Raw genomic sequence first — 26,985 nt, 5'->3', positions numbered from 1 at the left:
TCAACATCCCTGAACGTGGCCACATTCCTTTGTAAGCCCCCTCCACATGAGACAAACTGAGAGCCAATCTGTGGTCATGCCTGGGAAGAGAAGATTTAGAAAGAAGGACACGGAGACAGATAGCATTACAAGGCAGGGAATGAAGGCTAAGAAATGAGCCACTGGGGTCTTTAATAAGCCAGAGAGGAGCCTGGACCCCAGCAGTGATGCTGACACTCTCTAAACTCTCAGGTACTTAGCACACCACAGGGTAATTATGTGAACTAAATGTCCCCAGGCCTCACCAGCCTCGTGGCACAAATGAGGTCACATCAGCATTTATACCCGTAATTAGCTTGCTCCAATGCCTGCTTATTGACTGACTTAGTTTAGAGCACCAGAAACATTGCTAGAACAGAGAGACCCAAATACATAGTAGTTCAAAACAGAATAGGAATTCATTTCTCGCTCATATAACATCACAGGAATGGCTGATGGTCCTATGCAAGGAGGCAACTCCTCCATAGGGTCTCTCAGGGCTTTAGGCTTCCGTGATCTTGTTCCACCTCCCTGTGTGATGCGATTTTCCCCCTCACCAGGGCTTACGTGCCACCACCATCAAGTCCACTTTCAGCAACCTGAGAAGGGGAGGAGAGGAGATAGAAACCAATCAGCTTAATTGGAAATAAGTGGCCTGTCACTTAAGCGCACCTTCCATTGGCAAAATTATAGCCATACTAGCTGCAAGAGAGGCTGGGAAATGTAGTCAATGTAGATTGTCTACAGAGTCCTTGTTTTAGTTTAGATATAAGGTGTCTCTCAAAAGGGCCCATGTACTGAAGGGTTGGCTCTCCAACTTGTACCGTAGGGAGGTACTGGGAATTTTTAAAGGTGAAGCCAGAGGAAGTAGATGCCTAGGAAGTGTTTCCATGGGGGTCCCTTCTTTGCCTTTCTACTTCCTGGCCACGATCATACACTTTCCTGCCATAATGGACTTAAATGTCTCAGATTAAAAACAACATTCATCTCCCTTTTAATGTCACGTGTTTTTTGTTTTGTTTTGTTTTTTGTTTTTGTTTTGTTTTGTTTTTTAGTTTTTTGGGACAGGGTTTCTCTGTGTGGCCTTGGCTGTCCTGGACTCACTTTGTAGACCAGGCTGGCCTCGAACTCATAGCAATCCACCTGCCTCTGCCTCCCGAATGCTGGGATTAATGGCATGCACCACCATGCCCAGTTATGTCATGTGTTTTGGTCACTGACAAAAACCTGACTAACGTGGTCCAATTACTCAGAAAAAGGAAAGAAAAGATTTTAGAGCAACCAGGACACTCTGTCATGGCACCAACACAAGGTTTGCTGGGAGTCTCTGAAAGATGTTCCATGTGTGCTGGACAGCTCTAGGGCAGCCTGGGCCCAGCCCTGTCATATCTGCTAAATCACTGCTCTGGGGAACTATGCCAGTTAGAAGATGTTCCCTGGGCTCCAGGTACATGACCATCTTCCTTTGCGATGCTTCAGATGTAGCTAGAGGCAAGGATTGGGTGCCAGAAGATCAGTGGTTCTCAACTTTCCTAATGCTGCAGCCTTTTAATACAGTTCCTCAAGTTGTGGTGACCTCCAACCATAAAATTATTCTCATTGCTACTTCATAAATGTAATTTTGTTACTGTTGTGAGTCATAATGTAAATATCTGATATACAGGATATCTGATATGTGACCCCCAAAGCGTCATGACCCCACAGGTTGAGAATCACTGCAGTAGATTATCTGAGAGGGAATTCCAAGAAGGAAGAATTAGAAAGAGAGTAAGAAGGAAAGAATGAAAAGCCAATGAATCCCATGTAGTGGACATTTTCTGTTGCTGTGCTGAAATACCTGAGGCTAAGTAATTGGCAGAGAATAGAGACCTATTGAGCTCATGATTTGAAAGGCTGGGTGGTCCAAGAGCATGGTGCTGGGTTCTGCTTAGCTTATGGGAAGAGACTTCTTGCATGCTAATGTGCTGAGGCAGAAGAGCAGAGTTAACTTGAGTCTTGCGATACTTAGTGTTCATTGTCAACTTGACAAAAATCTAGAATCACCTGGGAAATGGGTCTCTGGGCACACCTGTGGGGACTATCCTGATTATGCTAAATGAAGTGGGAAGACCGGCCCACCATAGGTGGCACCACATCCTACGCTGGGGATCTTCCCCTATATAAGAATGGGAAAGGGTGCTGAACACCAGCATCCATGCATTTGCTGTCCTGTTTGCCTGACCTCAGATGCAATGTGACCAACTGCGGTAAGCTCCTGCTGCCTTGAATTCCCCTACAGGATGAGTAATTCCTTCAACTGTGAGCTAAAAACAAATGGATTCTCTCTTAGGTTTGTCCTGTTCTGCATAGTTTGTCACAAGAAAAGAAACTAAGACAGGTCTCCTTTCCTCTTCTAATCTTCAAGGGAGGAGCCCTTGACCTCTCAAAGCACCACGTCTAAACACACTGAACAACAGACACTGGAGAATGCCCAACTGGTGGACTTTTGAGGGACACATTCCAACCACAGTGTGACGGATTGCCAGTCTGAGCAAAAGAGACCCAACTACTGAGGGACACTCTGTGCCCTTCTGAGAAGCCAAAGACCAACACATTTATCACCAATAAATCTTCCTCACTGAGACTGCCTGAGCAGTCTACAGAACGACAGAGAGACAAGGCAGGCACTTGAGGTGGGATGCTGTCTGCTGGCATAAGGACTGCCCACCATTTCTGCTGCTAAGCTCTGACGAGGGCCAAGAGGATAATGCAGCATCAAGCACCAAGAGTAACTGGAGAATCATGCATGGAACCAAAATGATTAGCAATGGGAGGGTCCCTCACATTCTCACGCCCCCTACGGGCTGGGCTGGGGATAAATAACTCTGGAAACAAATCCTTCAGATTATTCCATCAAGGCCAGTGAGGTGGCTCAGTGGGGGAGGGGGCTTGCCACGACCCATGACAACCTGAGTTCACACGTAAAAGGAGAGAGCCAACTCCCACCAATTGCCCTCTGACCTCCACACTCACCGTGACATGGTACATGCACGCATGCACACGTCCCCACATAAGTAAACAAATATAGGGAGGAAATGACCTCCTCACACCTCTCTTGCTCTCTCAGGCAATCCACTCATATAAACAATGCAGGAGGGGGTGGGGGAGCAGGGCATGAGGGGGGCTTAGACTCTGGGTCTAATCTTAGCGGAGCACTCACTACCCACCCCCAAATTTATTTGTTAATGTATTTCATGGAGACTAAACAAATTAGGGGGGGAAATATAGACTCTTGATAAGTATTAACTAGAATTAATTTTCACTCGCCTGTGTGTGACTACTGCTGGCTACCACAAAGCAAAGGATATGTGGTTCAATTTGTGTCAGAGAGAGAGAGACAGAGAGAGAGACAGAGAGACAGAGAGACAGAGAGAGACAGAGAGACAGAGACAGAGAGAGAGAGAGAGAGAGAGAGAGAGAGAACATTATTTTGGAGTGAGTCCCAAGATTTCATTTATCAAATGGTGGAGTCAAGATTCAACCCCAAGCCGGGCGGTGGTGGCGCACGCCTTTAATCCCAGCACTCGGGAGGCAGAGGCAGACGGATCACTGTGAGTTCGAGGCCAGCCTGGTCTACAAAGTGAGTCCAGGACAGCCAAGGCTACACAGAGAGACCCTGTCTCAAAAAAAAAAAAAAAAGATTCAACCCCAAGTTTAGGCACACCGACCCCTAGCCGGTAGTCTAAGCTGCTGGGACCCGCACCCTTCTGGGGAATGTTAGATAGTGTATTTTTGTGGGAAAGACTATAAGCTTTGTCATAGGTGGAAGCAATCTTGGCGGGCTTTACCCTTGGGCACCTTGTGACAGACTGAGTGGAGCCATCCTGGCCTAGAATTCAGAAAACAGACCTGAGAACTCCACCTGGACTATTGTTTTTCTAATTGACCCTCAACAGGAGATGGAGACCGCCCTTCACCTGTGACCTAGACAGACAGGCAGGGAGGAGAGAACAACAGGTTGAGACCAGGCTTGAGCGCATGTGGATCAGCGAACAGGCTGGACCAACACACAGGCCGGAGACACCTAAGGACCCGTCCCGTGAAACAGATACCAGAAGGTTCACTCTTTTTTTCCTTTAACCTTTTTTCCCTCTTGTGTAAGCTAGTTGGGTTGTATAATAAAGTTTAATTGTTAAGAAACAAAACCTACAGATTTTATCTTACCATGACAGAATTGTGGGTTTTACCACAATGTGAAACACCAAGGAAGAACGCTTGAGGTGACAGGCTTGCTGGGGGCATCCATAGCCCCCCAAAAAAAAGCCCTCTGGGACAACCCACTAGCCCCTACTCCAAGCCAAACTGCATCTTAAGCGCTGAAGACACCGCGGCCAAGTGCTCGCAGCAGATGGGAAGGATTGAGTGGCAGGGATGAGGCTAGGCCTCTGCAAACACTGAATAACGGTGCCAGGGTGTGAGAGCCTTGGAATGAGCTATTTCAGCTTGGTTAGCTTTTTAGGGCATTGCAAAGAAATTAGATGTGGAGGGGGCAGGTGCAGGGAGCAGCCGCTGGGCCTGGAAAGCTGCCATACCACCTGCCATGGGAGAGAGCCGAGACGGAAGCTCATTAACCGATCCCGGATCATTACCTCCTGCTCCCAGGGGGCACAATCACTGAGTGTGGACTTTCAGTTCTAGAGGTCTCTCTCCAAGGGTCCCTGTGGGCTGGAAGCAGGGCTCTCTTCCCAAGAAGGAGTGTTGTAAGCAAATCTTCCAGCGAGAGAGCCATCGGTAATTACCGTTTGGCAGGATGTCAAAGCCTGTTTACTGAAAGTATTGCCGGCCCAGCTGGGGGAAACTGAGGATGGGGATCAGAGAAGTAAATTAAGTTTCCTAGGGCATACAGTTTGAAAGTGGCAAAGGCAGAGATTCAAGATTCAAGGTCCCCAATCCATAGTCTCAACTATTACACTGCCTGGAGTCTTACAGCACAGATTACAATCGTTCCTGCGGCCAATGAGGGTCTCCAGGAATGGGCAGAGCCGCCCTCCACTGTGGCCAGGGGCAGGAGAGTGAGTGGCCCAGGATAGCTGGCCTGGGTATGGGGCTTATTCTAGGAGACATTGATGGTGCTTGTTCAGTAACTAAGTCCGTGCATCTTTATCCATGGAGTGCCTTTGTTTCCCAGACCCTGGAGATGGACGATTGAATGAGGGCCACCAAGCTCTTGTGGAGACGGCAGGGAACAACGCTAACTCCTTCTGTGCCAAAAAACCCCAGAGAGTGCTGGGAAGGACACAGACAAGCAAGATGGTGTCCCCTGGGAAAGCCATGCAGGTGGATTGTAATTGTCTGGAGGCTGGACACCAAGACAGAAACCAGCCAGATCACCCAGAGCAAGAACAAACTGCTTTGACAGAAGCCAGGCAGTCTGGGGTTTAGGAAGATGGAGGAGCTACATGAGAAGCATCAAGTCCCCTTGTCCCTGCCCACCCCAAGGCCAAATGCCCCGTCTCTGTCTCCCTCTGCCCTCCCCCCAAGGGTTGATCCTAGAGTTCTGTGGGGCAAATGGTCCACCACTGAGCTACATCCCAACCCTGTTTCTGACTTTTTCTTTTGAGTCAGAGTCTCTGAGTTGTCCAGGCTTTGAAGAGTCTGAACTTCCTGTCCATGCCTCTTAAGTGGCTAGACTTGCAGGCCGGAGCCAGGAGGCCTAGCAGTGATCCTGAGTCGCTGAGGAGTCTCTGAGCTTCAGATGGCTTGCACAGGTCTGGACACAAAACCAATGTTTCAACTGACATTAGCTGAACAGTCTCTTACATGCCCACTTCAAGGACAGTGTAGCAACTGTACGGCAGACTTTTGGTGCCAGCCCCTCTGGCCACCCTGGAATCAAAAAGTTACAATTAGCTTCCAATGAGCTCAGAGCCATGGTCTAGCTGAGCTTTGTTCTGGATAGGCGTGGTTGGGGCTCCAGAAATCAGCACCATGCCGGACACTCGTCAGCCTAAACTCTTCTCCCAGAGCCAAGGGCTCACTTACACACCTGTCCTCCCGGAGCCATGGGCTCACTTACACACCTGTCTTCCCGGAGCCATGGGCTCACTTACACACCTGTCCTAGAATTTGTGCCCTGGGAAATCCTTTCCTGATCACTCTAACCTCAGCTCCAGCAACTTCTGCTCCCTCCTGCTTTACTTTTCTACGGCGTTCATCCGTGTTCCATGCCGCTTACCCATTCACCTCGCTCGCTGCCTACTGCCCCTGCGCCACAAGAGCATAACCCTCCACAGGCAACCATATCTGTTGCAGAAACAATGGAACAAATGAACGGATGAGTGACGTCAGAGCAGCATGACTTCTCATGGTACATAGTGTGTCCCACAAATAGAACAGTTTTCGTTCCAATAATCATATCCAACATTTGCTGGCTAGTACTTTTAGAAAGAAGCCATTTTAAGGAGTAGACTTAAGTTCTTAAGCTTTGGCCTTGTTTTCACTTTTAATTCCCGTTGGCAGGCCTGGAGACATGCTGATCTTTCAGGGGTTTACAGCCTTAAACACGGCTGCAGCTTTCTGTGCTGCTAAGCTTCGTCTATGGAACAGAGCCATCTAGTGAAAACCTCAACTTCCAATCCCTACATATCTGTAACTTTCCTCTAAAAAGGCAGAGTGTAAATTAGTAAACCTTCGTTTCTTGTGTGACTGTGACTGTGACTAGAGTGTAGATTCCTGGGCTCAGGAAGTCTCGGTTCCGGGGCCACAGACCCCGCAGTGGGAAGCGCCAGGCTCCTTAGTGTGACGCATCAATCAATTTAAAGCTGGTCTCCATCCGGACATGAGGCTTTAGCTGTGGGACTTGAGGGCCACATGAATAGTATCTTGCAAATGTTCTCAACAGGGTTTTAAAATTCTAAAACAATGAGTAGGTGAGTAGGAGACGATAGAGACACCCCACACAAACAGCATGATGACTGTCCTTCACTCCCCAGCAGCACCCTGCCCACCTCCCTCCCACCACTCAGCAACAGCTACTTAGAATGCTGCTCGGACTAAAGGTCCAACACTCATAGGGAAACGCATTATCCTATCTCCTCCCTTTCTTAACGATGATTGGTTCATGAGCACATGACCGGAGCCTGACCAATCAACAAACAGTATTCTACTCAGCAGTGGCCAATGACTAGGAGCCCTTAAAAGTCCCAAACCAAATTTCAGGGAACTGACGGTGTCCAGAGTTTGCGACTGAATTAATCACTGTGGTCAGGAGCATGCCGATCTTGTTTGGACAGACTTGATACGTGCCCCTCCAGGGCCACAGGGAGATGGTCCCCTTGGACATGATGGTTGGAGACTTGTTTCCTCACTCGTGAGCTCACGATCTATTTTCCCTTAGATGTTTAAGCTCCTTCATTGAGGTGCAGTCTCATTTTGTAACCCCGCGCTCATCTGGAATTCAAAATCCTCCTCTTTCAGCCTCCCAAGTCCTGGGATTTCAGGTATATGCTACCAACCCAACGTGCATGACAGATTCTGTCAAGGCCCTTGGTTCATCACCTCCTGAGACCTCTGCCACCACTTCTGAGTATAGATAAAAGACTATACAACAGTGTTTGGGTTTTAGTTATTTCACTCAGAGGTTTTGGACCTTGGAAACAGTATAAAATAGTCTGTGCCCCTGTTTGCTTTTCTGAAAATGGATATAGCATTCATTTCTACCTAACAAAGATGTTAGGAGAGTAAGTGATCTTAGGGCAAGGTCTGGTAAGTGTATGGTCACTGCCACTTTCATTTAAATCTTAAGAATTGTTCTGATGGTGGCACACACCTTTAATCCCAGCACTGGGGTGGAGATGGTGAGGCAGAGGCAGGTGGATCTCTGTAAGTTAGAAGCCAGCCTGGTTTACAGAGCTAGCTCCGGGACAGACAGGGCTACACAGAGAAACGCTGTCTTTAAAAAAAATTCTCTTGGGAGATCACTCCTGAATGCTACGGTTTAGGTGGGTCTAGTGCAACTCATCTGGCTCTGCCAGGGCTACATACTGAATAGAAAGAGAGAGAGCAGTGAAGTGGGAAGGGCTGAAAGGCTGACATTAACCAGGAGGAACTGAGTGAAGTGGAAATGAAATAAATAGTGAAGCTAGCCCAGTGGAGAATAAATGGGGGAGCCCGCGTTAGAGCGATGTGAGAGAAGACACAGTGGTGGGGTGCAATGGAAGAAAGAACTGACAAGGTGGGGTAAGCCATGATGGGGCCTGCTTCCTAACAGAAGGTGGGGGTCCCCACCAGGCTCCTTTGGTAAAAGGCATCAGTGGATGGTTTTTGATGTTCCCTCAAGGTTGTGCTCCTCAGGAAGATCAGTAAAGAAGGGAAGGACAGGCCCCTGCCTTGCTGCACATACAGGTGTTTGTCACATCAAAGCTCACCTGGCCTCCACTCAACCTGTAGGAAGAACATCTCCCAGGACCCACCAAGACTCTGAACATCCTTGGAGCCCTCAGTAGAGTACATGATGCCCACACAGACTTCTGAGCTCATCAGTGCCGGAACCCATAGTGTATCTATCGGTTGGTGGGAGTCAACTCAAGTGAGGATACTGGCAGATGGGTGGCTTCCTGATCATCCACAATTCCCAAAACTCTAATTTCAGTGATTTTGAAGATGGCTTGACAACTGGAATAAGAAGCAAACCCAAAGGCAGAGGCCTCAAGGAAACTGCATCTGTAGACAAGGGCTTGCTATGCCTTAGAACCATCTCAGGACACATAGCAGGCAGGGCCACTTCCTACAAGTAACCGAAGTGATCCTGCAACGTAAGTAGATGTAACAGGAAGTAGATGTGATACTTCACGTATCTAGGCGGACTGTTTCCGTCTAAACACAGAGACGAGGAGGCAGTGTCTCCTTTTGTTATGTTTCTGCCTCTTACTCCATCTCATTCCTCTCGCTCCTTGCTTCTAAATGTCTGTGCTTGTTTCATTCTAAGACACCGTATCTTGATGTGGTGGGGAAAATAGCACCCGGAAATGTTTCTCTCAGTGTTCCTTTCAGAATTAAGAGCCCTTCTCTCTCTCTCTCTCTCTCTCTCTCTCTCTCTCTCTCTCTCTCTCTCTCTCTCTCTCAATATCCATGTTAATTCTTCTAAAAAGAATTTTGAGGGACTGAATAGATACTCCAGTCAGTAAAAATCATACTGTACAAGCGTAAGGACCTGAGTTCAGATCCCCGGCAATCCTGTAAAACAAAACAGCTGTAGTAACATGTATCTATAATCTCATCTCCATGAAGAAAATGAGACAGGATGACCCCTGGAGAACACTAGCCAGTCACTCTCCCTGACTTGGTGAGCTCCGGGTCTACTGAGAAAACCTGTCTCAAAAATAGAGAGCAAATTAAGAAAGACATTGACCTCTGACCTCCATGTACCTGTACACATAAATACATACATATATACCACATATCCCACCCACCCCACCCCCCCGCCGCCACTTTTCTTTAAAAGGACCCTGGCTCAGGTTGGCTTCCAGCTCTCCTGGATTTGTGGAACCGGTGTGTTCTCACATGGCCACATGCCCCACCCTGAGTGTGAGTGGAAGCAAGGGTTGTAGCCTTGTGTTGAACGCTCCCGTTCAACACACCAGACCACGCCACTAGACTCACTCAAAAAGCCTGAGCTCCAGAAGCCAAGGTCACAGAGTTTTTCTCTCAGGTAGGCAGAAGCAAGGATTGACATGTGAACTTAGGCAAGAGCCTGGCCTTCTCCTCTTCTCTCCCTCCACTTCCCACCACCCCACGCTGATACTCCAAAGAACCTTTCAGACATGCTTTAGAAGTAGCGGAGTTCACAGACTGTTTCCCCAAGGGATAACACTGCACAAATAGACTGCGATACGACCAAGAGCTGCCCTTGGGTGTAATTCTCCATTCTTTGTAGACTCCACAGTTTACATGTTCCGGTGTGTCCTGTGCATGCAAGCCTACAGCATCCATTGGTTTGTGTGACCTCCAGGACAGTCACGATCCATCACCTCAGAGCTCCAGTGCTGCTTTTCACATTCATAGCCACCTGCCTCCTCCTGAGCTCTTTACCCAGTAGCTCCCATTCCTCCATTTTTGACATGTTGAGGGTTGGCATGGAGTTTTTGCACTCAACATAACTTCCTTAGGACTCAGCCTAGTGGCTAAGCATGTTGGCACCTCATTCCTTATTTGTTTAGATTGAAGACAGAGAATTCACAGTATGCGTGACAGTATGGATGGGCCACAGTCTGTTTAACTATTTGCCTATGGAGACCATTTAGATTGTTTCCAATCGGGAGCTTTATAAATGAAAGTGCTATGAACATTCCTGTGCAGGCTTTTGTGTGAACATCAGTCTACACCTCTCTGGAACCAATGGGATGCTTGTGATTTTGTAGAAAATTGTCATCCCTTTTTGAGAGCGTGTGTCATTTTACTTGCCACCAGCAATGACCAGGGATCCGTGGCCTTCTACACTCAACAGCATTTGGTGTTTTCCCTGTTTTGTATTCTGCCCATAACAATAGATATGTGACATCATCTCGCTGAGATCTAATTTGTATTTCCCCATGGATATTGATGTTCAATATCTTCTCACAAACTTTTGCAAGGGAATTAATATTGAGATATCTCTCTCTCTCTCTCTCTCTCTCTCTCTCTCTCTCTCTCTCTTCCCTAATAGATGGAGTGTTAAAATCTAGGACAATAATATTTACTGTTCAGGGTTGTTGGGCTGAGTTCTAGAAAAGAGCCCACTGTATGACTCGCCAAAAAACACTGTGAGCTGGGGGGTTGGCTCAGTGGGTAAAGTCTTGGCTGTGTAAGCACAAAGACCTAGACTCAAATCCTCAGAACCCAGAGGAGAGCCAAGGCAGTAGAGCATGCCTGTCACCGCAATGCTTGGGAACCCTGGGGGCTCATGAGCAAGCCAGCCTAGCAGAAACAGTGCCCTTCAGGTTCAGAGAGAGCAAAGGACCCTGCTGTGGAACATAAGATGGAGAGAGACTAAGGAATGCATCCTTAAGTCAGTCACCCTGTGGCCTCCACACGCGCTCACACAGGTGGGCAGAGGGTGGGGGAGTGAATAGGTATAAACTGTAACTAGTTTGGTCGTGGTGGGCACACCTGTCATCCCAGCATTAACAAGATGATTGTGAATAATTGGGGTGGGAGTGTTTCCTATAAGAAACATTAACTGCTCGTTACAATTCCTGGGAAGGAAGGTAAAAGAGAAAAGCCAAGGAATCTAGCAGAACCCCACCCCACTACTGTTGAGAATCCTCTCCCTACACCTCACTTTATTTTCACTGTACTAAAGGGAGAATAGCATTACTTAATATTACAGGGCTGCCATGAGGGTGAGAGGGCTTCGACCTAGGAGGAAATAACACTAGTGAGTGCCCAGTTCTCTTTTTCCTAGTAATCAGCATAAGTGGCTCTGGTTAATACTTCTTCTCTGTATTGGTTTCTTTTCAAAATATCTGGCCCAAGCAGCTTCTGCAAGGAAGCACTTGGCTCAAGCTCCAGGGTGTGGCGCTGGGTGGCTGCATGTGCATGGATAAGCGCTTGCTGCTCTGCTTGCTCATACCTTTGCAAATCAGGAAGCAGTGGGCTTAGACCAGAAGTGGGTCCGGCTATCACTACCTCGGGCAGTCATGCCTCCCACCCAAAGGTTCCATGTACGACCTCCTAAAACACCACCAGCTGGAGAGCAAGTGTTCAAGAAGCACACAAGCCACCTTCACACCCAAACTGTAACTTCATCCAGCTGACCTCTCCAGCCATCAACCTGCAGTCACCAGAGCCTCTGCTGGGGCAGGGCGTAGAAAGAATCCTGCCAATGGCTCCTCCTTCGAGGATCAGGGGTCCTCACTGTTCCCAGAGAAGAAACAAAGGGCTCGGGTGCAGAACAGGGTGAGACCACATTTATCTGAGAAGCTTCCAAATGAAAACTAGCATTTGTACTTATTGCATTTCACCTCCAAATTTGATTACATTTCTCTCCCGCTGTAAATCTGCCTTCCCTTCTGCCAGCTTATTATTAAAGCCAGGATGGAATTGGTGGAGTGATACGTAAAATTTCCATCTTGGCTTTGACATTCCAGGAAGTTAGGAACCAATTACAGCTGGGGAGCCTCAGGCCCTGATGGATCACAGAACACAGCAAGGGGTGGAGGAGGCCAGGGCCCGGAGGGAGGGAGACAGTGAGCTAAGAAACAAGGCCAATTAAATAAGACCATCCATTTCAATCTGTGTGTTTTGCTTCATATTCACACTGTAAACAGAAATATGAATGAGTCTTGTTCATTTTTGTGGGTGTGGTGGGGGTGTGGGGGTTGTGGGGGGTGGGGAGGGCAGGGAGTCTTGAAAACAATGCAGACCTTTAAAAACATTTCAGAACCTGAACATTCTGAGGTTTGAAATGTCCCAGAAAAGGAACCAACGATGTGATGACCAGTGCAAATTCTCATGCAGATGCCACCAAAAAGACACTGGCACATCCTTTGTGGTGTGTAGGTCTAATGATACCAGTGCGAGCTCTGGGAACAGGAGCCCCTGTGGTTGAGCTCTGGAGCTTCAGTAAGTGCCTGAGCATGGTGTGAGAAACTTTGCCAGGGCTCGACTCTGCCATCATGCAACAAGCACAAGAGCCTGCCTGCGCTGGCTAAAGACTGAAATGCATATTGTCATCAAGATGCCAAGCGGGGGTGGGGGGGGTTGGGGGGGGCAGCCAGGTTCGATGGTGTTTGGACAGGGACCTCCAGTCTGATAAATGATCCCAGTTTAATCGCGTCTGCCTTCCTGGAGAGGGCTTAGCGTCCAAGGCAGTCTGTTGTATTTTACCTTCTGTACTTGCTCCTCTCCGATGGGCAAATACGCACCATGGAGTGCAGAGATCCTGCCAGCCTCCTCCTTGATAAGGAGCCGCCTCCCTGCAGCACCTGCTGCTATGCAGCGTCTATCCAGCTCATGGCTCAGAGATATCCTGCAAGCTGTAAATTTGATTTAGTGCCAGGACACACTCCTACATCTCTGACTCCTGTCAATGGATGCCCTTTAATTCCAAGTTCTTATTTCTTTTTTTCCCCCCTAGTTAGAGGCAGGACTTCCAGTAGAAAAAAAAAATCTCCAATCTTCTCCTTTGAGGTCTACTCTGCGTGTAGGTGAGATATTGGAAGAGTGAGGCAAGAGTGCCATGAATGGAGAGATAACATGTTTTTCTGAGATTAGTGATGTTGGATGAGGCAGAGACAAGTCAGAGAATGCCTTGCACATTCAATTGCCAGGGAAGTCGGGACCAGAAAGAAGCAATGTGCAGTGAGTGACGTGGTGTGGTTCAATAATAAGACCATGAGCAGTGAGGAGACATAGCACATCCTTACTGGGAAAGGAGGAGGCAGGTCATTTCAGAGCATCTGGACCAGCCCACCAAGGTGCTCATCTAGGAAGCAGAGGCCAGAGACAGAACAAGGCTAAGACTAGTGGGCCAGGAGGAGTGTGGCAAAAAGGTAAATATTTGTTTACATTCCCCTCCCTCCGTCAATCTCACCTAGGTTACGGGGAGTAGAATTCTAGAAAAGGTAGTGTTGATTGTGAGCATCATGGGGCTTCCCGAGAGAGAGAGGAAAACCTCGGGTGTGTTCTCTCACTCCATTCTTATATTTCTCACACTACAATATCGGCCGAAAGGACTGTACATGCCTAAGTGAGAGATCTCTAATTAAGTCAGATTGTACCTGGGAGAGTCTCAAGAGATGTGCTAGCTATGGGGTAGGTGGGGGGTGTCTTGGCCTTCAATCCAAAAAAGGCAGAAAGCAATACGCAAGCACAGCACACCTCTGCTTGGCAGCAATCAACACCTGCTAATTCATTTGCAACGTTTGACTCCTAAGAACACCTGCTCCTCTGGTCCCAGTGCATCTGATGTTGTCCTTGAAACCAGAATACCAGCTTCCCAGGGAGGAGCTGAGACACCAACAAAAAGCAGCCAGCAGCTGGCAGGGCTCCCCAGCTGCCCTTCCCTCCACCCTTTGCTGGAGCAGGCCAATGGATGCACTGTTTGCTTCTTCCCTGCACACCTGAGCTGCTATGTGGCCTGTGCGCTGAGTGACCACATTGGGGCTGCAGGCCAGAGGAAGGAATTGCTGCCCGATTCCCTCTGATTCTTGTTTTCTTTCTTTCTTTCTTTTTTTTTTTTTTTTTTTTTTTTTTTTTTTTTTTTGAGACAGAGTTTCTCTGTGTTAGCCTTGGCTGTCCTGGACTCGCTTTGTAGACCAGGCCGGCCTCAAACTCACAGTGATCCACCTGCCTCTGCCTCCCGAATGCTGGGATTAAAGGGGTGCACCACCACACCCTGTTCCCCTCTGATTCTTTACACTACTGCTTTTAGATCTAGACTAAGTCATACTAGGAAAGCTTTCCTAATTGTCCCTCTACGAATGTTTCCCAAAACATAGCCCAGAGAAAATAGCCCCTGGGATCTTCCTTGAAATGCCACCTTAGGCGCTATCTTTACACCACTGAAACTGAGGCTGGAGTTAGGGCCAGACTCTGAACAAGCCCATGTGGCGTGAAGCTCCATGAAAAAGCCACATGCGTGTGAAAGATTCCTCAGACAGGTCGATTGTTTAGAGCTTACTGGGAATGAAGACTCAGGAGATGCCTCAGCAAAGCACTTACCTTACAACCATAAGGATCTGAGTTTGATACCCAGAACCCACAGGAAAGGTCAGGTGTGAGGAGGTGCATTTGTCATGGCAGTGCGGGAAAGGCAGACACCAGCAGAGCCCTGAACCTCACTGCCAGCCAGCCTAGTCTAACTGATGAGCCCCAGTGTCTAATGGAAGACTTTCTCAAAAGAATGAAGTGGTCAGCTCCTCACCTCTGGCATACACACCCACACATGAGCACAACAAATGGAAAGTCTGGACGCTGCAGATTAAAAGCCCAAATTGTCTTGGGCTTTCTCGAATTCTCCAAAACGCCACTTAACACTGACATTTTCTTCAGAAATGTTTGTGAATTCCATACCATGTATGAGCTCCTCCAAAATCCATCTACCCCCCCTCCTCTAATAGCCCAACGTTATGTCCTCTTAAAAAAAAAAATTCAACAAGTTCAATTTGTGCTGCCCTCGCATGGTCAGATGTGTGGCCATCCACTGGAATGTGGTTGACATGCCAGTGGCCATTAAAGAAAACTGACCCTCCTGCTCCCAGGAACTATCAAATGTCAACAGATCCTCAGGTAGGGGGTGGAACTTCATGCTGGAACTTGCTCAAGTCTTGTGCGAACACTGTGAGTTCATATGTGCACCTGCCCTGGCATGTCTCTGCTTGTAGTAATCCTTCTGTAGACATAGCTTCTGCCTCTTACACTCTTGAGAAATTATCCCTATGCCTTGGGCAGAGGTGATGAAGATGTCCCATTTAGGGCTGAGCACTACACAGCCTCCTATGCTCTGCAACTCTAAGTCTCTGTGTTAATCACTCTACTGCAAGAAGAAGCTTCACTGTTGAGGGTATAGAGATGGACAGTATGATAAGCAGTTAGGAGTTCTCTAAAGGAACAGAACTGATAGAATACACACACACACACACACACACACACACACACACACACACACTCACGTATGTATGTATGTATTATTAAAAGAGATTTATGATACCGGCTTCCAGGATGTGGTCCAGCAATGGCCATCTCACATTAGAAAAGCCTAGCACCCAGTTGCTGTTCAGTCCATGAGACTGGGTGTTTCACAAGTCCCGGTCTAGTGCTGGAGGCCTTGAGTGTCCCTAAAGAGCCGCTGGCCTTCAGTCTCTGTTGGAATCCTGAGCAAGTTGGTTCTAATAGTAGTAAAGGAAAGTTGAAGCAACAGAGTAGATGAACTTGCTAGCAAGAGTGATGACAGTAGGCACAAAGGAAAGTCCTCCTTCCATGTCCTTTTATCTGGGCTGCACCAGAAGGTAGGTCTTCCTGTTTCAAATAACCTGATCAAGAAAATCCCTCACAGGAGTTTTCAGTAGCTTAGATTTTAGTTGATTCCAGATTCAGCCAAGCTTGCAATCAAGATTAGCCATCACAGTCCATTTAGCAAAATAATTGTGAAAGGTTCTTCCCTAGAGCCTATGAAATGTCTAGCCACATATATTTTGGCCCTGGTAACCGTTCTAGGAATGAGTTCAATCCTGTGTAGGATGTCTTCAATCCAACCAGAAAGTCATTGGTCACTCCCATTACATATATGCTACTATTGCATTAGTGGGCATGTCTTGCCAGGCCAGTCATTGCTGTCCCTCATGGGGTTCACAGTTGGGTATAATTGGTTATTACTTTTCTCCATTAGCAGCATGCTTAACACCTTTCATCACTACAGAAGCTAGCCAGTAAAGATGAAGCTTCCAGGTTGCTGCAAGTTTGATTTCTCCATGTTCTATCATTCAAATATGTGATATCTTCAGCAATAGGGTCTTACACACACACACACACACACACACACACACACACACACACACACACCACTATAGGATAACTTCACTTAAAGTTTTTATTCATGAGTATGTATGTATTTTAGGAAGCTTCTTGTGATGGTTACTCTTGGTTATCAACTTGACTGCATCTGGAATTGACTAAAACACAAGGCACTGGGCATACCTGTGAGGAATTTTTCTAGATTGAATCATTTGAGATAGGAAGATTCACCTTAAATCTGGGCCACACCTTCTGGGTGGCAGCTTATATAAAGGACATGGAAGAAAATAGTGGGGGCTGGAGAGATGGCTCAGAGGTTAAGAGCACTGATTGCTGCTCTTCCAGAGGTCGTGAGTTCAAGTCCCAGTAACCACATGGTGACTCACAACCATCTATACTGTGATCTGGTGCCCTCTTCTGGCCTGCAGGTGTGCATGCACTGTATACATAATAAATAAATAAATAAATAAATAAATAAATAAATAAATAAATATTTAAAAAAGAAAGAAAGAAAGAAAAAGAAAATAGTGCTTGCTCTTTGCCTGATTGTCCTCACTCTCACTGGCAGGATCGTTCCTTTACTGTGACTAGGGCCTGTTTCCTCAGGATTCCAACATACAGTGGAGACCAGTGGATGCATCCAGCCTTTCAGTTGTTGGAATAGTTGGACTATGACTCATAAGACACTCTAATAAATCCTGCTTCCGTATATAGAGTCATTCTGTCGGTTCCATTTCTCTAGAGAACCCTGGCTAAGACACTTCAGCAGTAGTAGAGCTTCAGTGTTAGCTGTCCCTCCCTCCCTTTATCCCCCCACCCCCCACCCCACCCCCCACCCTCCACCCCCTTGCCCTGCCCTGCCCTCCAGTCCTCCACCTCACCTAACCCTTGCCATCCAGTCATTTCCCCTTACCTCTTTATCCCACTGCATTCTAGCTTCTTTACCTTGAAAGCCATGACCCCTATGACCCCTATGACCCCTGACTAATTTCCTGACCTGCTTGGGAATCCCAAATGAAAACATGTATCTGAAGATTCAAAGCTAACATCTACAAATGTGAGTGAATTTGTGATGTTTGTCTTTCTGGGCTTGGGTAATCTCACTCAGAATGATTGTTTCCAGCTCCATCCATTTGCCTGTGAATTGCAAATTTTCACTTTTCTCAACAGCTGAATCATACTCCATTGTGCTACATTTTCATTATCCATTTATCAGTTGATTGACATCTAAGCTATTGGCATTATCTGGCTATTGTAAATACAGCGGCAATGAGCACAGGGAAGCAGGCATCTCTGTCGTAGGATGTAGAGTCCTTTGGGTACGTGCTCAAGAGTGATATAACTAGATCACATGGTAGGCCTATTTCTAGCTTTTTGAGACACCTCCACACTGATTTTCATAGTGGCTGCACCAGTCTGCAATCCCACTAGGAGCTAATAAGTGTTTTCTTTTCCCCACACCTACACCACTATTGTCATTTGGGTTTGTTGTTTAACTTATCCATTTTGAGTGGGGTAAATGAAATCTCAAAGTAGTTTTAATTTGCATTTCCCTGATGGCTAAGGTTGAACATTTTAACAGTGTTGTTCAGCCATTTGCATTGCACCTTTGGAAAACTCCCTATTTCGTTTACCTCAGTGTTTAGCTGTATTCTTTGTTTTCTTGGTGTTTAGCTTTCTTTTTGGCTATCAGGTTTTAAAAAACCCTTTTCAATGTATTCATTTAACAAACTCCTAGCTTTCACTAATCCCAAAGTAAGAGTGTCTTCAGATAGCATCCGAGACCCACACAGAAATCTCCCTGCTGGGCTGTGACTTACCTGCCTGATGTTCCAACTAAGGGTTTCTGGTAAATACACTGATGTATAATTTTATTTTCTTCTGTGACTAAGGAAACTTCATGTAATCTCCCACAGTGGAACAGGTCACGAGGGCAAACTGAATCCATTTCCTGGGCCATGGTCACTCATATGTGGCTCAAAATAAATTCTCTTCTTCCCCTGGAAACAAGCTGTGCTTGCAAGGACATCCTCCCCAGGTGATTTGGGAAGCATACTACAATGTGAGAATTATCTTTCTACAGAAGTGACAGAGAGGAGAGCTAGACCTCCACTCCAATTGGTCACCCTGGCTGGTAGTCTCCATCCGAGAACAATGGTCTCAACCTACCTAATTCTGTGTTCCCTTAACACAGTTTCTCATGTTGTGGTGATCCCCACGCTCAAAATTATTTTTGTTGCTACCCCATAACTGTCATTTGCAACTGTTATGAATCATAATGTAAATAACTAATAGGCAGATGGTCTTAGGTGACCCCTGGAAAACGGTTGTTTGACACCCTCTCCCCCAGAAAAGGGTTTGCAACCCACAGATTGAGAACCATTGGCTAGAAGACTGTACAGTTGGTCACCCTGGCTGGTAGTCTCCTAGATTAGGTCCATATTTTTACTACAACAAAAAAAATGTATATTGAACAGTCTTTCACGTGCATTTTCATAGACCCACATAAGGATTTCTTTAGAACATATTTTTAGAAATAGAATTGCTAGAGTGGATAGTGTAAATAGTGAGACAATGATCATATAAAAAATGGGCTTCCTGAAAGGGCACATCAAGTCTCATTTCCAGTGTAGGAGATGAAGAGCCGCGCCTCCACCTGCCAGCCTCTCCAGTGTAAACTAAGTATTCTCAGGGTTCTCTTTTCTCTCTCTCTCTCTCTCTCTCTTCTGATCTGAAAGGTAGCAATGATGCTGCATTTTGATTTGCATTTCTTTCAGCCAGAAACTGAGCGCCTTTTCTTATGGATATCAGCTCTTTTGGCCCTGCTGTTTTCTGGTTATCTCTGTTTGCAACAATCAAGGCGCCTGACTCTATCATTCAGAAAAGAGAGGGAAGGAAATACGATCTCTGTAAGGACACAAAAGTTTGGGGGTGTCATGTGTAGGGTGAGAGTTCTGCACAGGGCAACGACACTCCAAAACAGGGGACACACAGTGCTATAGCTGTGGAAGTCCCAAGCAAACCCTGGTGAGGTGTTACTGCACTGAGTGATTTGCTCAGGGCACAAAACACGACCACAGCCAGCCTCATAGTTGTTCTCCCAGACCACTGACCCTCCAGCCCAGACAGCCCTCTTTGTCTCAGGCATATGTCCTGCAAAACACAGAGATACCCAGAGATGCTGTGTTGGGTAACTGCTGTCTCCGTCTCTTCCAACCAGATGAGAAGACCCTTTGCTTGTGGCCTTTTGCACACACCCTTATCACCGATCCTGGGAGACCTGATACCTAGATGTGGACCAAACATGTTATCACAGGGTTGAGGAGGGAGCAGAGCCAACACTGCAGCATCCCCAGGTTCCTAACCCACAGGAAATGGGAATAAACCTCCGTACGCAAACCTGACATACCCACACATTCGCACACCTCAAGAACACACAGACAAGTGTCCACTCATCCCACACCAATGACTTTTCAAATGCAATCTACTTGCAACTACCACAAATGTTGGAGTGGGCAGACTGAACTCAGTTACCCTGCCTCATTACCATTGAGCGCTATTACCTAGGAAAAATAGGTGTTTCTAATCAATGTTCTCCTTCACCCGTGTGTGTGTGTGTGTGTGTGTGTGTGTGTGTGTGTGTGTGTGCACGCATGTGAGTAGTACATACACCATGTTGAAGACAGAGGATGTTGGATGTCTTCTCCTATCGCTCCCCATCTTGTTCCCTTGAGACAGGGTCTCTCACTGAACTGGGAGCTGCCCATTTGCTGAGCTAGCTGGCCAGCAAGCATCCAGGGTCTGTCTCCAGCACTAACTGCTGGGGTTACAGTCATTCTCAGCCATACCTAGCTTTTCTGCGCAGGTTCAGGGATTTGAGCGCAGTCCTCATGGTTACACAACTTTTACCCACTGACACATATCTCTAACCCCATTTTCATGTCATCAACAGAGCCAGTACAGAGAAGATCAACCGGGACATGACAAGAGCATAGCAAAGGATGACACAGGAAGTTGGTCATTCTTTCTCTTATGAGGGGTAAGAGCCAGAACATGGACAGAATAGCACAATTGCCACTAGATACCAAACACCATCCATTTCTGGGCTGTGGACCATCACCATGGCATCCAGTAGAAGCTAAAATATGCTTCCCAAGGCCCTGGGAATAGCCTAGGCTGAATATACTGAGACAGAATCCCACGTTCTGTGTGGTAATGGCTATGTCTACCTACATTGCGCAAATTCACTTAAAGACATTATAGTTGCTGGCTGTTGGTCCTGGTGTTACTGTGGCCCTTCTGGCCTCTCCTGTCCCTTGGGACATAGAGACTAGGAACTCCCCATGGGGTTATCCCAGTGGGGCATCCAAAGAGCAGATCTTTTACTCTATGAATCATAAATCACTTGCAAAATTCAAAGCAGATTCCTGATGGCATGGGGTCTCTGTGAGTCGGAATACAAGGCAGACGGACTACCAATTAAGAAAGTGCTTGACCATCCCTGAGGATCCAGGAGCTCCCAGAAGAGCTTATTCATAAGCCCACTTTCTGCCCCTCAAACTGAAACACTTTTGCCTTGCTCTGGCCTCCCGCCTTGATAGATAGCCAAGAGTTCAGCTGTGAAGGCTCGGGGAGATCCCCAGGCCAGGTACCAATCCGCTCTTAGCTCTTCTCTGCTCAGCTAAGAGAAGAGTAAAAGACGACTCCAAAGTGCCCACTGTATTCCCAACCCTACGAATATCCAAGCCAAGGGAGAACAGGTATAAATATTCTGATATTATTTAAATTTATTTAAATTTTTAAAAATCTACAGCATTGAGCTGTAAAGAGAAATGAGGTGTGAATGACTCCATAGAAGATGTGAAAGCCATGACTTGAGAAAGAAAGGAAATCAGCAAGCAGACTTGAATTCTAGATACTCAGATGGCTGGATAATGACTCAGCAGGCAAGGACCAGAAGGGAGGGCTCTGAGACCGTGTGATCAGGTTGGATGGCTCTTGTTTGTATTTTCAGTGTTAGACTGAATGAGTGATTCTGGAGGAAAGAGAGCTGCTAGCAATTAAACGGCAATATGCTGACACAGAGCTATATGATAGGTCAATGAAATGACTCTGGGAAAGAGACACTTAGCAATAAGCCTGATGACCTGAGTTCATTCCTTGGGAGATAACTGACGCCTAAAAGCTGTCTTCTGATCTACACATGTAACTGCCCCCGCCCTCTCTCTCTCTCTCTCTCTCTCTCACACACACACACACACACACACACACACACACACACACACACCAGTAACTACCCACTACATAAGACTGTGGAGTAATTTTGAGGCTCTGATAATATGGACTGTTCTGCTCAGGAAGGTGTCATTCCTGAAAGTACTGTGTGTCCCCCTTAACCTGGCTCACAGTGCCACCAACGTAGCTCTACCCGCAGAATGTAAAGGTCACAGGGCTCCAAGGGTTGGCCATTCTGCAAGCCAGTACCTGGGATCTTTCCCCTAGGCCAAGGGAACTGGGCTTGATCAACCTACCCATGCTCTCTGGAAAGCCCACTTCCTTTGTTCCCTAAAACAGCAGGTCACAAACACAGCAGCAACCAAGATCCAGACTCCAGATATCAACAGAGGCAGCTGGCTTGGGGGCTCCAGTAAGGGAGATTTCAAGGAGACAGATTATTTCCAAGTCTTAGAGAAGCTGGGGGTGTCGAGGGTAATGTTCAGCCTTTAAGAATAAGGACCTGAGTTCAGATTCCACAGCACCAAATAAAAAGTCAGGTGCGGGAGCCCACACTTGCAACCAAAGCAATCCCATCATGGGAGACTGCTAGCTAGCCAGCCTAGCTGAAGTGATGCACTTCAGATTCAATGAAAGCCTTGGTCTCAAAAAACTGGCTAGAGACTGAAGAAGATGTCTGACATCAACCTCTGAACGCACGCACGCGCGCGCGCGCGCACACACACACACACACACACACAAATGAGGGGGCGGGAAGGAGGCTAGAAATGAATTTTCACACGAGCTCTCCCACTATTAAAATGCTGCCAGAATTGTTTTGAATTATTGCTATGTACAAAATTTGGTGTGTGGGCTTCATATCAAAAGCAGTGTTTCTGATGGCAATTTTTCCACATGTGACAATTGTCTCAGATCAAGGTGCAGCCATCCACCTAGTAGTCACTGGCTTACTTAGCTTTCTGTTATTGTGACAAACACCATGGCCAAACGTAACCTGTGAAGGAGAGTATTGGTTTGGTTTACATGTCCTGACTCCAGGCCGCCATGAGGAGACGTCAGGGCAGGAACTCAAGGCAGGTTCTTGGTGGCAGGAACCGAATCAGAAGCCATGGAGAAAGATTGCTTACTGGCTCTCGCTCCACGCCTTGCTCAGTTTGCTTTCACTTATACAACCTAGGACCAGCTGCCTAAGGATGGCACTGCCCACAGTGGGATGGGCCTCCCACATCAATTATTAATAAAATGCCCCCACAGACTTGCCTACAGGCCAATGTGATGAAATCATTTTCTTAACTGAGGTTTCCTCTTCCTTGGTGCACAGTATATTATTTTTTCCACCGCGTGTCAGGCCAGGACAGTCATCTGTGTTCCTCATGGCTTCTTGTTCTCCATCCCCAGAGTAGCCCCTACACACATCGTTCATAGTGTTAGCTTCCCTGCTTCCTGGAGACTTGCACATTCTGAAGACACTCTGGGCTGCTGTAAAGCAGAGCTTTATGACCATGGTGGAATAGCAGTGGTCCATAGCAAAACAGTGGACAACTCTGTACTCCCAGTGGAGATGGGCCCAACGCAGGAAAGAACCTAACTGTTGCCATAGACTCACCAGGTTGCCAATCCTGGTTCAGTCACGTGTCGTCTGTACAGCTAAGCAAGTTGCTTAGCATCTCTGTACCTATGTTTCTACTACGGCCAAAATCAGTCTGTTTGTGGTCACTGATAGCCATGGGTTGATGTGGGATGCTTTGCTGATTTATTTCACAGGTGTTTTTAAGAGCCTACCATGGGATAGGTAATGCTTAACATAAAGGGGCAGTAAATCATAGGTAAAATCCCTGATTTCTGAGACCTGATGCTCAGAAGATGGTTAGTAAGAAACAGCAAAGAGCTAGAACACAGGCAGCACTCAGTGTGTCTCCATCTTCCTCCTCCTTCCCGATCCCCCTCCCATCTCTACCCCCACCTCTCTTTCTCCCTTCATTGTTTGTCAGGACTTAGGCCTGGAAACCAAAGTGATCCAATCTCTGATCAGCCTTGGGCATCCACTACTTCACTCCAACTCACAAATCCTTTGACTAATCAATGCCCCATATAGTTTCCTAGACTCTTTGGGAGCAATCTTGTCAAGAACTTAGCAGTTGTCCATCAGCCCTCTCTTGATATACACATGAGGAACAAAGGCACTGTGTGAATTAGGACAATAGCCCTACCTATAAAAGACCCAACATAAAGTGATATTTAAGTTAGGTATTAATTTCTCTGTCATGAACAGACTAGCTAGGAAGCTGGTGGTTATGGGTGGCTGGTGACTATCAAAATGCCAGGCTCCTTCTGTCTTGTTCCTCCTACCTCACTGGGTGGCTCCTATTCTGTGACCCTGGATGGACACTCCAGATCCTGGCATCATGTCTGTACCTTGGCCAGAAGAAAAGGTAGACATGGGAAATGAACGCTGCTCTACCTGTGGGCTTGTAACTCAGAAGACACACACATTGCTTCTCCCCACATCCCATTGGCTAGAACTAGATTCATGGCCATACCCAGATAACAGCAAGGTTGGGTGTGGTTGTTAGAGTCAGCATCACCCTCATGGTGCTGATGTTGTTTATCAATGGTGGACCCGCTCATATCTTGTAAGGTTTAGTGATCCACTGCTGATGAATGGAGAAGGAAAATGTGGCACAAGTGTACAGTGGAATATTTAGCTGTAAGAGAATGAAATCTGTTTCTATACTTTGGATCTGAAATGTTCCTCAAAGGCCAACGTGTTTAAGGCTTGGTCCACAGCATATGGTGGTACAGGGGGTGGTGGAACCTTTAGGAGGGGGGCCCTGATGGAAGTAAGTTAGGCCACTGGGGATGTGGCTTAAAGGTGCTGTTGAGCTCTCAGTCCCTTCCTGTTTCTCTTTCACTTCCTGAATACCATGAGGTAAGCAGCTTCCTTCCTCTCGTGCTTCCCCATGATACCCTGTCTTGTCACAGGCCCAAAACAAGAGGCCAACCACCATGGACTAGAAACTGTGAAGCTGTGAGCCAAAATAATCTTTCCTCTTTAATCTGCCCCCCTCGGGTGTTTTGTCACAGTAATGAAAAGATGACACACCTGTTTCTCTCCACAACATGGGTGGGAACTGGGGGATGTTGTGTTAAATGGAATAAGCCAGGCACAGAAACACAAATACTGTATATTAGCATACAAGTGAGGAATCTTAAAACATCAGTCCCATAGAAGATAAGAGTAGAATGGTGTTTTATTTGGTTTTTAAAAGTTGGGAGTATTGAATGGAAAAAAAAGTTGGCCAGGTAACTAAGTTTAGACAGGAGAAACAAGTTCCTCAGTGACACTGTTTTCAAAGAAAGATGCCTGTAGATAATGCTAAGTTGTGTTTAGTAGATTAAAAATAAAACTGAACAGAATGAGTGTGACTAACCTCAAATATGGTGGCCATGATGAGTTCAGCCAGCTCCAGGGCCTTGACTTTACACTCAGCTCCTGCTTGTTACTGAGGCTTTGGAGAGAGAAGATGTTCCAAGCAAAACCCACTGACTTTCTGCTGAAATGGCTTAGCCTCAAATCTAAACTTTCTGTCTCATTCTAGAGCAGTGGTCCTCAACTGCCCTAGTGCTGCAACACTTTAATACAGTTCCTCATGTGTGGTAACCCCAACCATAAAATTATTTCATTGCTACCGCACAACTATAATTTTGATATTTTTCTGAATCACATACAAATATCTGATATGCAGGATATCTGATATTCATTTCTGCAGAGGTCACAGCCCACAGGCTGAGAACCACTGTTCTAGAAAAAGTCCAAAGTTCTACTCTAAAGTTGGCACACCCTCCTCCCTCTTTGATTATTCCTTGCTCTTGTAAAGGACATAGAGGTTATAACTGTTGATTTTAATTATCAACTTGGTAAGACTTAGATTACCAGAGAGGCAAACAGCTGGGCATATTTGTAAGACAAGACAATACACCCTAAAGTGAGTGGCTCTGTCCCATGGGTTTGGCACCTAGAGTGACTAAAAAGAAGAAAGCAAGCGAATACCATTCATCTCTGCTTCCTGGCTGGACTTGGTGTGACCAGCTGGCTCAGGCTCCTGACAAGTGTCAAGAGTTAGAGCCTGAATGATACTGGAAGATCCAGGAGGGCTCTGTATCACCTGGCGCTGTCCAGGATGGTCCCATCCATGGACCACAGCCGTTAGGGTGAAACAGCACCAACAAGCTGTGTGTCTCAACCCAAAGGGCTTTATAAACCTTTCACTATGTCCAGAAAGATCAGAAAACAAGAGTAGAGTGCTGTAGCTGTCACCAAAAACACCAAGTGTCTCAGCGCTTGGGCTTCCCTTGAAAGCCTGCCTCTCTACTGCCCATACTCCTGTCTTCTGTGTAGAGGTTCATCCCACCTATGGATGGAGGATCAGCACACAGTCCTGCTCAATCCATATAGTCACCTCTCTGGCTACTATCATTACATGGAGAATGTGCACATTACCTTTGCTGTGTGTGTCAAGGACCATAGGAAAGCAAAGCAACTTCTTGACTACCACTATTAATGGGATGGCAGACACATGGTACCTCTAGGAGGGAGAGTTCTCCGAGAGTGAAGCAAACGCACAGGAAAGCAGAGGCACGTGACAGGTTCCTCTGCACAACATTTCAGTGCCTCAATCTAGCTGTGCCTCGCAGTAAGTCCAGCTGGGACTTTTCTATTGCATAAACCTCATGATTTTCATTTCGCTCAATCCAGACTGAGGTGGGGTTTTAGTTCCCCAAAGACCTGCTTACTGTGGGACTATGTCCAGACAGTGTCTGGCTGGCTGGTTTTGTTTGTTTGTTTGTTTGCTTTGTTTATTTTTTTTTTAAGACAGACTCTTTCTATAGCCAGACAGGCTCAAAATCACAATCTTTCTGCTTCGGACTCTTCAGTGATGAGATTACAGGTATGTGGTGTATGGCACTCTTCATGGCTACACTGACTGCTTTAGTACCACAGTGGCCGTGCTGAGCAGTTGTGAACCCGTAACTGTGTATTACCTGGAAAAGGAACTCAAGAGCTCCTACTTACTGTGGCATTAAAAACTGGCTACAGCGATTTAGCAAAGGATGATATCTTTACCCCCGAGACTGGTGTGTGACTACGGCACCCCAGCAGGTATTTAAACAGTTGCAGCAAAGCAATGCCTTCACGGAAGAGTCTAAAGTTATTTTCAAATCCTCAAAGCTGAACCAGCAGAGGGATTTCATTAGACATAT

This window comes from Acomys minous, assembly GCF_964271855.1.
Source record: "Acomys minous genome assembly, chromosome: 2".
Taxonomy (NCBI): Eukaryota; Metazoa; Chordata; class Mammalia; order Rodentia; family Muridae; genus Acomys; species Acomys minous.
The sequence above is the reverse complement of the archived record's forward strand: the minus strand, read 5'-3'. Positions refer to the sequence as shown.